Source organism: Chanos chanos, chromosome 8, assembly GCF_902362185.1.
Source record: "Chanos chanos chromosome 8, fChaCha1.1, whole genome shotgun sequence".
NCBI classification, from domain to species: Eukaryota; Metazoa; Chordata; class Actinopteri; order Gonorynchiformes; family Chanidae; genus Chanos; species Chanos chanos.
The window spans coordinates 33222685-33236125 of record NC_044502.1 but is presented as its reverse complement, the minus strand read 5'-3'; positions in this window follow the sequence as shown (position 1 = coordinate 33236125).

The following is a 13441-nucleotide window of genomic DNA, read 5'->3' as shown; positions in this document are numbered from 1 at the left end:
TTTTTTTCCCTCTCTGTATTGTCTCTCTGAGGAGTTTTCTGAACTATACGTGACTCTGGTGTCTCCTCACTGTTTAACTTGTGTTGAAGTTTTTGAAAAATGTCAATGCGCTGCAGCTTTCCAGCCCTGTGATCAGACCCACAGAATGATTGTGTGCATTTTTGACTCTCAGTTTCGGGCTTACTGTCACTTGAGTCCTCACCACTGCACCTTTATGGCCCTCCTGCAGTGATTTGATCCTCTGTCAACTATTACCTCATTAATTGCGGAATTAGCAAATGAAATGAAGAAAGAGGTCTGTTTTAAATGCGACACGGGACACCGTCACACGGAGCTGCACAGCGACAGACTGGTGTTATCACTGGTGCTGTAGAACAAAAATGCAAATGGAGACAAAACTATATTTAGACACCTGCCTCTGTTCTGAGACCTCGCCTTGTCACAAAACATGACATACTCTTTAATGGAGCATCCCGTCGCAAGCAACTGGATGAAAGTGACAACGCGTACTGAGGGGAAAAATGCCTTGCAAGAAAGTATGAGCACCGTTACACAAACCTGTTCTGGTGAAATAAATAATTCTAGTGCTTTCTTGGCACCCTCAGTGCGTAAGGTGCACCTGCTTTGTCTCTGGAGGCTGAGTAACACTAGTAAACAACAGGTCAGTGCTGCGTTGTTGTCATGGAAACCTGCAGTTGCTTTGAAGACTTTAACTGTTTTGTCAGGTTTCTTTAGTGACTCAGTTTTGTGAAAAAGATATTTGTAAAACTCCTTTTTTCAGACTGGTGAGGCACAGTGCTAGTTTCCACTGTCTGTAACCGTCTGCGTGATTTCTCCAAATACAGTGCTCTGTGAAAACCAAGTCCAGTGATATCCAAAGATGTGCGGTTATTATGGTTTTCATTCTCATTTTGAGTAATGGTCTTTCAAAAATTAGTAGTCTTTCTTTTTCCATCCGTTTGAATAGTTGCTGTCTTCCCGTTTTAAAGACAGCAGTTTTAGTGAAATGACTAAACCAATAAATGCCAAGAGATTAGCTCACCTTCAACCAAAGCCAAAAAGTCATTCGCAGTAGTTGTATTCACTAATGATTTAAATTTTGTCCAAATTTTAGAGTTTCAGAACATTCTGTGTATTTTGAAGGCTGACCTTTTAAGACCTCTTAAGTCTTTTTTAAAGAAATATAGCACATAGCGTTTGGAAAATTAACAAGTGAAAATGGGATATATTTTCATATGCTGATATTAAGAAATACTGATTGCTTTTCTCTTTCCTCAGTGATGGAGTTGACATTGCCAAATACCTGTTTTATGAAAAGTAGTGATTTTGACCAAATACATCTAATGTACTTTAACATTCATATCCGAGATTTTCTGTGTTCTTTGGTTCCGAAAGGAAATGAACATACCCATGTACCATATGTGTGTTTGGTGCTGGATTTGTGTATTGTTAATGTTTTTGATTTTGGTTTCCACTTAATTTCTGTCACTTAACAACCTTGAGAACAACAGGGCCTAATTGAATTCAAACATCTACACTGAATAATAGCCCCAAATCCACTTCTCATTATTTTTGAAACTCAGAATTTGTTCAGTATTAATGAATCTTTACAATTGTGTGTTTATTCTGCCATTAGTGAAGCAGTTATCTTCTTCCGAAGTTCGTGTATGTGCAGTAAATATAAGAGCATTGTCTAAAAGCATCAGAAGGAGCCCTTGTGTTCTCAAGGTATGGATGTTTCACATGATAATACTGTTAAAAAAAGGTTATTACATCTCTCACAGTCTTGCATATTTAAGAATATTTTGTATGATACCAAAATAGGAAAAAAAAAAAAAAGTTGGAAAGTTGAGACCACTTACAGTACTTCTAGATACAAATGATAAAAAAAAGAAAAGAATTGGAAAATATTTGTCTGTTCTCTTTCAGAACATTTTGCTTTCCTGTTTTATTTTCCCTCTCACCAGTTGTTTTTTTTCTGTTGTGTATGGGAAACATTGCCAAAACTGACATATTAATAAGTTCAGTTCTTAAATGTTATTGTTATTAATATTATAATTATTGTCATTTGATTTCGCTTCCTTTTCAGCTTTCCTTTTTGTTTTCTTCTGATTTTTCTAGTAGAATGTAAAGAGAAAAAAAGTAGAAATTTGAGAATTCGGTACAAGATGGTGTGTTGATGGCAAATGGTAGGACACAAGTGAAACTGAGTTGCACTCTGAGATTTCACCTCAGGTTACCTCAGGTTTTATTTGATTTCCCTAGTCTTTCAAACCTTTCAAAACTGTCATATCCCTTTATGACTTCTTTCCTTAACTCCTTTAGCTATTGTTGTTAGACTACAGTTTCCATGGATGGATATTTGCATATCTCTTTGAAGCCATATCAGGGTTAGTTTAAGCCATAATTTAATTATTTTTGTGGAATACATGCCATACTCCTACAACAGGAATAAAATGTACATTAACTTATACTTTATATATATATTGATATGTGTATACACACACACACACACACACACACACACACACACACATACATAAATGAAGTAGAGGCTGCACATTTCATTCCTGCTGTATGTATAACTTTATTTAACTTGTCATTGCTAATTGCTGCTATTGGAATTGAAGAAGTCATGTATACAAAATGTTATTCCATTTAGAACTAGAATACACTACCAATTGCCCAACATTTCCATTATTTAGGATGAATGCTGTAATTAAAAAAAGTATAGAGTTACTTAATGAACGCTTGAACCAATGAGAAAAGCAATGCTTTAATGTTTGGGTTCTTCTTTTCTCTGAAACCATACATGTGTCATTCAAAACTTAACCCCTCAGAGCTTTAACCTGCTTTAACATTGCTCCATGTCCACTGAAGAGAAGGACTCTTTAGTTTAACATTAGTCTATATCTCAATAGCAGATGTAACCAGAGACCTATTATGTTTGGTTATGGTTCTCTGTAATTCCTAAATATTAGTTCTATCCATTCTTCACAAAAAGGAAACTTGTCGTGAAAGACGCAGTTTGACATTGGTCCTTACAGCTCTTGCAACTATATATACATGTGACCAAAATGGCGAGATTCTGACAGATGCAAAAATTGGCAGATGTGCATAAAGTAGTCTCAACAGCCAATATTAAGGTCTCTGGTTACTCTGATATTGGTGATTGTGTGTATTTCAGCTGGAGCAGTTTCTTTCTCTGTTTTCACCTTCATTTGGTTCTTATGATACCTGTATGCCAAATAAAACAAAAAGCATTATGTAGACATCTGTGTTTCCTGACTCTTTGTTCAATATTCACAATAATGGAAGTGAAACAGATGCTATAGTATGGGAGGTTATTACATACTTCAGAGACTAAATATAAATAACATTATCATTACACAGAGGAATCACTCTCACATACTGAAACATTTGCTAGTGCACATGTTATGTGTATTAGTGAACAGATAAAGCATTTGCTCATGCATTTGCTTACAGACCCAGCCAGGAGTATGCTCTGGAGGGGTAACAAACTCCCCAGGATAAACATTCTTGTTCCCTGCTGGCCGTAATGACGCTGTTGTAGATGACGAAGGAGTGTGCTTTGTTATTACATCATGCAGTATTAGAAACTGAAATCTGCAACATCAAGAATATATTAGCACTCATTCACGCACACTGTGACTACTGTATAGTAAGCTTTGTACGTTTTTCACTATTAAAATAATAACAATGACTTTATGAGGATATAGTGCTACAGTGCCTGGTCTTGCTGGGCTGATGTTTGTTTGTGTTCTGGACTAAGGGACCCAGTCCAAAAGCTTTGCATAAAGGCCCAGAGGCTGACGATCAGTCATTGATTGGTCATATCTGTAAAATGGACTGAAGATCCATACAGAGCCCCCAGGGTATGGGTTAGCAAAACTGCAGTCATGGAACTCTTTTCTTCAGGTACTGGCAGTGAGCCCACGAAAAACTCCTGGAACAAAGATTCAGGCTCCCTGCCAGGACTAACAGGCGAAAGGTGTGTGCTTAATCAGAAAACTATTTACCAAGGGACCAATACACTGTATATTTTTTACTGTGTGACGGGACAAAGTCTCTGAATCAGCAAGGGGGAAGGATGTGTATCTTAAGTGCTTTAGTCTCTGTGGTAATCATTTTAGAGTGTGTGGAGTGGTAGTGAGGCTATATTTCACTTTTATGGGTATTTTCCATTGAAAATCATCTCCATTCCTGGCCTAGGCTTAATCTGTGTTTGGAAAGCTGGTCCAGGGTACTCCTTTTGTCAAACTCATGAATTTGATGTCATTATATGATGATGAAGACTTCAGCATAAATGGAGCATTACCATATCTGTCATGGTTTTGCAAATCATTGTTGGAGAAAACTCAGCCCAAATGTGAAAGAAACAAACAATTAGTCGACTGACAGATTATTTACAAATTCCACCACAAAGCTGGATAAGAGTACACTCTCCTCACATGATACTGAGCTCCTGAGACTTTACAGGCAAGAGCGACATTGGGTAATGCAGGCTGGCCAAGCGGCAAAGAGAAGAAGACCATTAAAGAGACCAACCTCCGTGTTGAGAAGTCATTAAGTATCGTTTTATGCATTCTCCTGTCATCAGGAGTTTCTCCGTGTCCTTAGCTTGACAACCAATGTCGATGAAAGGTATGATAGATCCATAAAAGAACTGAGCACAAGACCACTTTTTGTACTTTTGAAAAAAAGAAAATTCTCAGAAGTATTTCCACTTATTCACAAAATCCCTCAAATCTTATTATGAATGCAAAACGGTGTCATGTTCTATGCCCCCTTCCTAATTTGCATTCATTTAAAAAGGTAATTTAAAGGAATTTGAAGGTTTTGGGGTTTTTTTTTTAGGACTAGTTATGTGTTCCGTGATGTCTGTTGATTTGTGCCAGAAAAATAATGCTGGTAGTGTACTGAAGAGATTATTTAGCCTTTTTCTTTTTCACATTTTGTTTAGTGTTAATCTAATTTAACAATTAGAGATGATAGTGAAATTGTGACAAATAAAGTAAATTTTAGGCTTGCAGGTGCAAAATATGAAGCGCAAAAACCATTTCAGTGTTTATCTTCTACAGGTTGTGAGTGACTCATTGTCTCTACCAGTACCGCAGCACTGGAGAGCCCCAAAAAGCCTACGCTATCCTGGAACTGAAGAAGTTATGTTGTGTACCAAACAATTATTTTTTATTTATTGAAATATTTGACTATCCCTGCATTTTACAGACCAGACACAGACCAATCCAAAATGATTAATCACTCATTGATGCATAATTTATAATTGCCGAAGAAGCAAAGAGTGAGCGCCTGACTCATCTGAGAGAGGACTGTAAGAGTCCCCTGAAGCAAGTCCTCACAGTGGGGAGAAGAGTCCAATGTGCCAACTCATTACCATGAAGTGTCATCCACTCATCACATGACCTTGTCCCGCTCCTCATTCCACATTCAAAGATACCATCAATTATTCAAACACTCTATAAATACACTGGTCTCAAAGCATGTGACACCACGGAGAATTGCAATGATGTACTTTCCCTTTTATTCCCTTTACAGAGTTCTCATGAACGTATCACGCACAAAAAAATTGTACAGATTAGCCTGTGGATTAATGTGTTGTACTGTCTTGCAAAAGCCTCTTGGTTAAGTAAGTCTTACATTTTGCTATGACATATGTGACAATATAACTTGGTGTTTACTGGCAGTAATTTCAGAGAAGTGCATTGCAACTGAACCAATTTTAATGTGATGTCTCCAATATCCTGTAAGACAGGCATCTGTGTGTTGGCAGAGGCTGAAGCGGTTGTTCACAGTAAATCAATTTGTTGGCATACACACAAATACATGCACAATATGAGGGGTGCCAGTGTGAATGACAGCAAATTAATTTCTGTTGCTGGTCTAGTTAGTGATTGTTTGTTCAACGCCGTCCCCCTTGTCTGGTGCCTATGTTGATTATTTGACACAGGCAGAAGAACAGAAAACAGCATGTCTATATTGTTTTTCACAAGTATGTCAATTCACGCTGGAACACACCCAACACTCTTGGTGTCGTGTCTAGAAGTGTAAGAAGGGGGCCCCACTCCTTCTGGTATCGACTATTCAGAGCTGGACATTTGGGATTACCACCACTTTGTGAAATCAATTAAAACAGGATGAAGAGATTAATCTTGAATTTCTGCAAGATCACTGGGTTAATCCTTGGCATTTAAGCATAGCCCACTATTGTCACCTTGACTGAAGAGAACAAGAGATGACATCAAAAGCAGTAGTGGTTCTGGCAGTGTGTGATGTGGTGTAGGCCTATTAAGTGCCACTCTGGTGCTATCTGCAAGCTCTCAGGTGTTGATCCAAAATGAACTGGATCCTCACTGCTTAATGGCATGAATGATCTTGAGAGTCCGTTTTTCACTCAGAAGAACAGAACGTGTATGCCCACGGAACAAGATGTCTCCAATCCACAATGCAATTTGACAAGCAATATCGTTTTGTGTGTGTGAGTGAGTGTGTATGTGTGTGTGTGTGCGCGCGCGCCGTGGAGGGAGTGGGTGGGTGTATGTATCTTTGCAAATTTGAGATTTCTACCTAGTTTTTCCAGATTCATCAATACTTTGTGAATGAAATTATGCACTCTATTGCAGATCATTTGATGACAATTTTATTTAAAGTTGCTAATGACATTATAGAAGAGCTTTTTATGAAATGTCACTGTGGAGTTTTCAGTTCAGTTTGAAAATTATTCTCATTATGGGAGACAGCTGACATTGTTATCTTAGACCTAGCTATAATATTGGGTACGATCTTAAGGGTAGTGCCAAATGTCATTACAGCAGTGTTTCAGAGATGGCCCAGGGATGCTCAGCGAATGTGACCTTGAAACAATGAAAGTTCTATGAACGTTGTACCATGGCTACGGAAATGCAGGTGTGCATTGTTGTCTTATAACGGGACACCTCAAACATAGATCAAGTCAAAAGTGTAATCATCGTTCGAAATTAACCGAGTCCTTGAAATGTATAGGCCTATAATAGCAAGAGCAGCAGTACTTAATACTAACGGCTTCTTCGTATAGGTTTACGTAACGGTTCGCTAAATCACCTAGGAGAAATGATCAGAAATGAATGAGGGCTTTCACATGATCCTCACATCAACCCTAAGTTGATGGCTGACCCCAAAACATAGCTGTACTTTGGCTATGAGTTTAGTAAGTTTTGAGTGGAACCAAGAAGTGAGCACAACCTTAAAAAATGCGGAGGCCATTTCTCACATTCAAATACGGCTAAGAAATGAAAACTTGTTACCCCGTAGCGAGGCATGAAATTCTGTTCCGAAATATTTTAGTGACAAGTAGATTATGTCAGACAAACAGTCTGATGTTAAGAAATGCTGTAGACTACTTTAGGTGGGCAATCCACGAACCGTTTGAACTAAAGACGCAATCCAAAGGACTAGTCTGCAAATCACTACGACAACACAACTTTTATTTACAGTTTTTACATTAATATTTTGAATTATGGATGAGCAGAATATATGAAGAACCTCTCTAAATCTATGCTAAATTGCTATGGTTTAAGCGGGAGACTGCCCTCTACGGTGTTCCGAAATCGGAAAATAACAGATTCGACGGAGCAAACTCTACGACTTCCTCGCCCCTACCTCATCCATTATTTTTCGATGTAGATACGCCTCGGTAGGCATAATTCTTTATTGAGTATGCCCTATAGGTGTATTCACCTCTAACCCTGTATCGGTGCGGCTGATGCAAATGGCTTTAGATTTCAAATAGTCAATACCTGATATTCTGGATTTGTGTGACATACCCTCTGAAGAAGCCACCAATGTTATTTATCAGGAGACTGTATTTGAGAGACAGCATTTTCATCATGAACATTTCAGTCACAGTCCATGATTTGAAAGTATCCGAAGATCACCTCAAATGATTATCCCTGTGTAAGGAAACATCTAGGCTATGCAAGTACACGCTCTGTCTAAGCATTTCAAGTTTTCAGAACATGTAACACGAAAACCAAGAATAGATGAGAAAATGAAGATATTATTTGTATAACACATATTATTTCTTTCTTATCTTTTCGTGAAATAAAGTCCAACTGGTGTTGAAATATATGCATATATATTTTTTTTTCTGTCTTCCTCCAGACAGAATTGTCCTTTGTTATTAGTTTGCACTTCAGTGTCCTCACTGTAGTTTTTCTATGAGATGCCTGTCGACACCATCCCATTTAAAAGAATTCATTCAAGTCGGCAGGTTTGGGGCGTCCCTCTGGACTGCAGCATGCAGCCATATGTCTTTCACTGTCGCTTAGCAACATTTGCTCTCTACCAAAGCCTGAGCTGAAAAGGGTTGCTTACAGCAGAAAATGATGGTGGAATCCCCATGGACAGAAGACAGATAGAGGGGAAAAAAGAAAGAAAAAAGTAAAAAATCGCCAAAATACTTTGTTTGTGGGAGTAAACCGTGCGTGAAGAAAAAAGGGAAAAATTTCTTAGTTTTGGATAAAATTTCAGGCATGAATGAAACATGCCTTGATTGCTCATTGATCAGTGCTCCGCTTGCACTAAAAACCTTTCTTTTGCTGTGATGAGTCTATTTTGTTCAGATGTTAATGTTAAGTGTGAGGATGTAGATGATAGTCATTGTGCTATGAGTAATCTATAGGAATCTGTATCCCTGTGATGGCTGAAGGACAAGCTGACCTTCTTGTCAGCTGCTCAGGGTTCTCCTCAAACAAACAGCACTTAGTGTCATGGACGTCACCATGTGCACAGTCCTGTGTGTGTGTGTGTGTGTGTGTGTGTGTGTGTGCGTGTGTGTGCACGAGTGCATGTGTGTGTGTGTGTGTGTGTGTAAAGAGTGCTTATAATCGACCAAAGATTAGAATCTAACTCTGACACAGACAGATGCCCCCTGTCAGAGTGTTTCAACAGCATATCAGGCAAGTGTCTTGTAAGTCATTGTGGTTACCAGACCAAGTGAATCATTCCCAGGCAATGAATTACTTATTTAAAGCTGAATTTACATAGCGACATTTGGGAAGTTTGGGTTGGAAAGGCAGGGGGATTGTCAGACATGACACAGAGCTTCTTACTATAAATTCTTCTCTGAATATTTGTTGTCGTCATCATTGTTGATTTCTGATGGGTTGATCCAGTGCTGGTACTATGAGAGCTCAGATGATGTGTCCTTCAGAATGTTCAAAACCAGTGAAAGTTGTAGGTCCCGTGAGGGTCTGTGAACTAGGAACAGGGTGGGAGAAAAATGACAAATGTCAGACATATGCAGAGTTTATTGCTCCAAAAATTTTTTAGAATGTGTGGATTGATCCAGTGCTGTATGCCTCATAGAGTTCAAATGATGTAAAAAACTCTACTAGGAATTGATTGATTACTATGAAAATTAATCATTTATCCATCAGTTTGTTACAGTTACCAATATCCTTCCATAGATTCGAAATTGCGGAAAGTTAGAAGATCAAACAGGCTGTGTGAATTTGATGATAAATCAGGTAGTCTCCAATCTGGTCCTCTCTGCCTTTGTCTGGTGACAAGCCAGCTGACAGTTGACTAATTAATTAACAAATGAATGTTTAATTAATTAAATGCAATCTCCAGCACTGTCTGATTTTCAGCAGACCTCCTACAACATGGTAAATCAGAATGTCATTTAGATGGTTATATTGAGAGCTTGGCTTATCAATATCTTCCAATTGCATTGTTGCTCTGAAAAGCACAGTTAGTCATGAATAGTCTCACACTTCATCCTACAATATATAAAACCTACATGCGTCATATGCAGTTTCTCTGGGAAAAGGGTGAGCATGTCCCTTAAATTCACAAAAGACAAATCAGTCTGTCACCATCTCATACTGTGTGGCTGTAATTTGAAGCTTGAAAAGATTGTTTGCGTTCAGAAGTGTGTGATACCATGCAGGTGTTTCTCAGGATGAGTCTCTGATGCATTCACTCAATGACAAGGAGACGAGTGTTACAAAATACAAATTACAATAGATAGTTTTTTGCTAATTATTCTTTCTAAAGATTTCCACAGACTCTCAGCGCCAAACATTATGACAGGTGCATTGTGACAACATTTTTTGAATGACATAATGATGCGGCTTGTTCAAATGGGAGTGCAGTGAGCAATGTTCTTCAAATAATTTATTACTATCAGAAAAACTGCCCTGTATTCCTTGAATATAATTGGGAAATAATAGGAGGAAAACTGTGTGGAACCATACAGTAAAATTCCATGTGTTTCTACATGAAGTTTAATGAGAATATTATAATGGTAGAATATGTTGTTTATGCCATGCTGAAACCATTTCTGATGACTTGGGTATTTTAGAGCGACACAGTTGGTGAGGCTATCAGTGTCTCTATATCCCACACAGCTGGTGGCTCTGCTCCTTTGTTATCCAACCTCAGTGACATATCTCTCTGTTAACAGACACTCAATCCTCCTGTCTTGATACACGTAAACCAAACCCTGGGGTTCATTTCTGAGTGCACTGAGTGGAGGGCGTCACAGACACGGTGAGAGATGAGCAGGAAATGGGCTCGGGAATGGTAATGTGTGCCATGTCTGTGCTGGCAGTCTGTTCCTTCATTTTCATGTACAATATATCGTAGTTCAGGTAAATGCACTTAAGCTGGCAGGGTAGACTTACAGTGACTCAACAGAGGCCATTTGGTAAATGTTGGTCATTAGAGCGACAGACAGGTGTAGTGACTGAGATGAATTTGGGAAGATTGCCAGTTCGTACCAAAGGCTTACGTGCATGCTGTTATGAAAAACAAAAAAGTGAATGTTTTGTCCATCAAAAATACAACTTTGTTTAACTTTGCTGATGTTTAAATTCTCTGGGGATTTGAAAATTCACAGCAAAAAAAAAAAAAAACAGTTATAAATAATAAACTACTATAGATAATGAACCACCGTGAATCATAAAAATAGGTCAGGTGTACTCGCTGAAACAGAACCTCATTAGCTGAGATCATTCTCTTGTGATATTTTTTCTTATCATTTTATAAAGCAGATTTTGATTGAAGAAACCAAACTTAATGGAAGTCTGATTCTTTCCCCAAAATCATTAACAGTTGATAGTGGAATCAATCAGAATGATAGACAGTGAGTTTATGGGAGTACAGTTTGCCAGCAATGCCACTAGGAATGCAAATATATGTAAATTACCCTGTTGCTCCGATCATTACAATATTACCCCCGAACAATTTTAGTAATTACATTTCTAACTACATTTCCTTATGTATGCATTAAACAATTTCCTTGTAAACATTCAATCGCTGTGCTTATTTTAGATACGATCTGTACATGTCATGACTAAGTAATAAACATCATTTGCTAAAAGCTGTAGCGGACAGACACTCACTTTAATAAACATGCAAATTGCTGGTAAAGATGTTTTTAGGAAGAACAATTCCATGCTGTTTGTGTTCAGTGAAGATTATCAACCCTAATGAGGGCATGAAATATATCTCCTTCTCATTTCAATCTCTTTATGTGGTCTGTTTCAGCTCATAATTGAATGGCCTTAAAAAAAAAAGATGCAGTGGTAGCTGTCAGAGCATTAAGATTCGTTCTGCTGGATCACAGGGTTCAGACAGGTTCAGATGTGTGGTGTACACCATATGCACTTCCTGCAGAATGAAACATCTGGAGAACTGAAGTATTTTCTGCCCTGTCATCATTTGTGATCACATCCAAAAGATAAGACATCGTACAGCAGTATACAGAACACAGATTTTATTCAGAGAATGAAGCTCAACAAACAGTCAAACTGGAGCGTCAGTAATTCATGATTAATATTGGCACATCTTGGTGAATATGTCAGCACAGCTTATCTTTCTGCCACTGTGAAAATCATGCAAGTTTTGCTGTAGGAGTACAATAACACAGAGAATTCTAGATACTGTGGAGTCAGAGGAACAGAGTGATGGGGGAATGTTTATATGTATGTGATTCTGTGGGTTATGTGAAGGAGGTTATTTTCCTCATTTGCATGCAACTCACTCACTAATTGGGTCTTTGGGCTGTTGCTGGAGAGCTGACTGAGGAATGGGTTTCTGCCGCACAGCTTGCTCACACAGTCCCTCTTCCATTTAATTCCAGAATGCAATCAAGACGGGTCACATTCCTCATGATGTCACACAAACTATAAGGTCATTCTATAAGATGTTTTACATGTTCCAGGCTTCCAGTTGCCTCTGTTAGTATTTTAAACCCCATGTTTAAATTTGAACTCCGCATTTTCATTTTCCTCCACTTAGTGCCTCCTGAAATGTACTCCTTTCATACCCTTTCTTTCCAGTCAAATTTTCAAACACCTCCATCCTCACCGGAAGGTTTATGCTATGACCCGCAGTAATGACCCCCTCTCCTTTCTCAGATGTGAGGAACATTAGTATGTTTCCTCCCACAAGGAGCACTTAAGAGAAAAGAAAGGAACACAGTCTGTGTTTTAATTAATATCTCTTCCACTGCATTAATTTACATCTCTTTCATGAGATAAGATGGTTTTTATGGGCTTGGTTTTTCGGTGACTCATCGATTACAGTGAGGAGTTGTCCTGTATCATCGTCACAGATAATGTATCTCTTCCCACCTGTCGCTAGGAGCTAACTAACTCGCAGTAACAGTTAATTCATTGATTGCTATTTTTTCTCCCTCTCATCCTGTCTTCTCTATCTTGTCCTCCTCTATCACCATGCCCAATTTCAGAGGAAGAAAGGTAGAGAGGGAAAGAGATAGAGAGAGAGAGAGAGAGAGAGAGAGAGAGATAGAAATAGAGAGAAAGGTACAACAACATGATGCAACAATAACAGGCATGAGCAGACGTTTATTGGGTTTAATTTTCATAAATATCTTCTATTACTTCAAAACAACAGCAAGAGGTCTATTACAATTTCATTCCATACCTCTGTACAACACTCATAACTAAATATAAAGTACATCTGGCTGTGTGTGTGTGTGTGTGTGTGTGTGTGTGTGGGGGGGGGGGGGGGGGGGGGGGTGGGCACATATTTCATTGTGCATCACATACACTGGCTTGTCCTTTTATTTGGGGGGTCTTCTTTGCATCAAGATGAATTGGACCACCAAGAATATTTCTTCAACTCTGATCCATAAAGTCTACATACAGAAACTGACTTCACAACAATTACTATCCTTAATTGGCCAACATTTAATGATTCAAGACGGAGACAGTCTGATTAAAGTCATCAGTCAAATGGCTCTGACTCATTCAAACATTATGGCAGGCTTTATAATGACATATTTGGCACTCCAATTCTCTCTGTTCTTCTGCTGATTTTCTTTTCTCTTTTAGCCATGGCAAGAGTCCAAGGATCCCATTAAGTAAAAATCTCCTTGATTTTCACTCAGAGG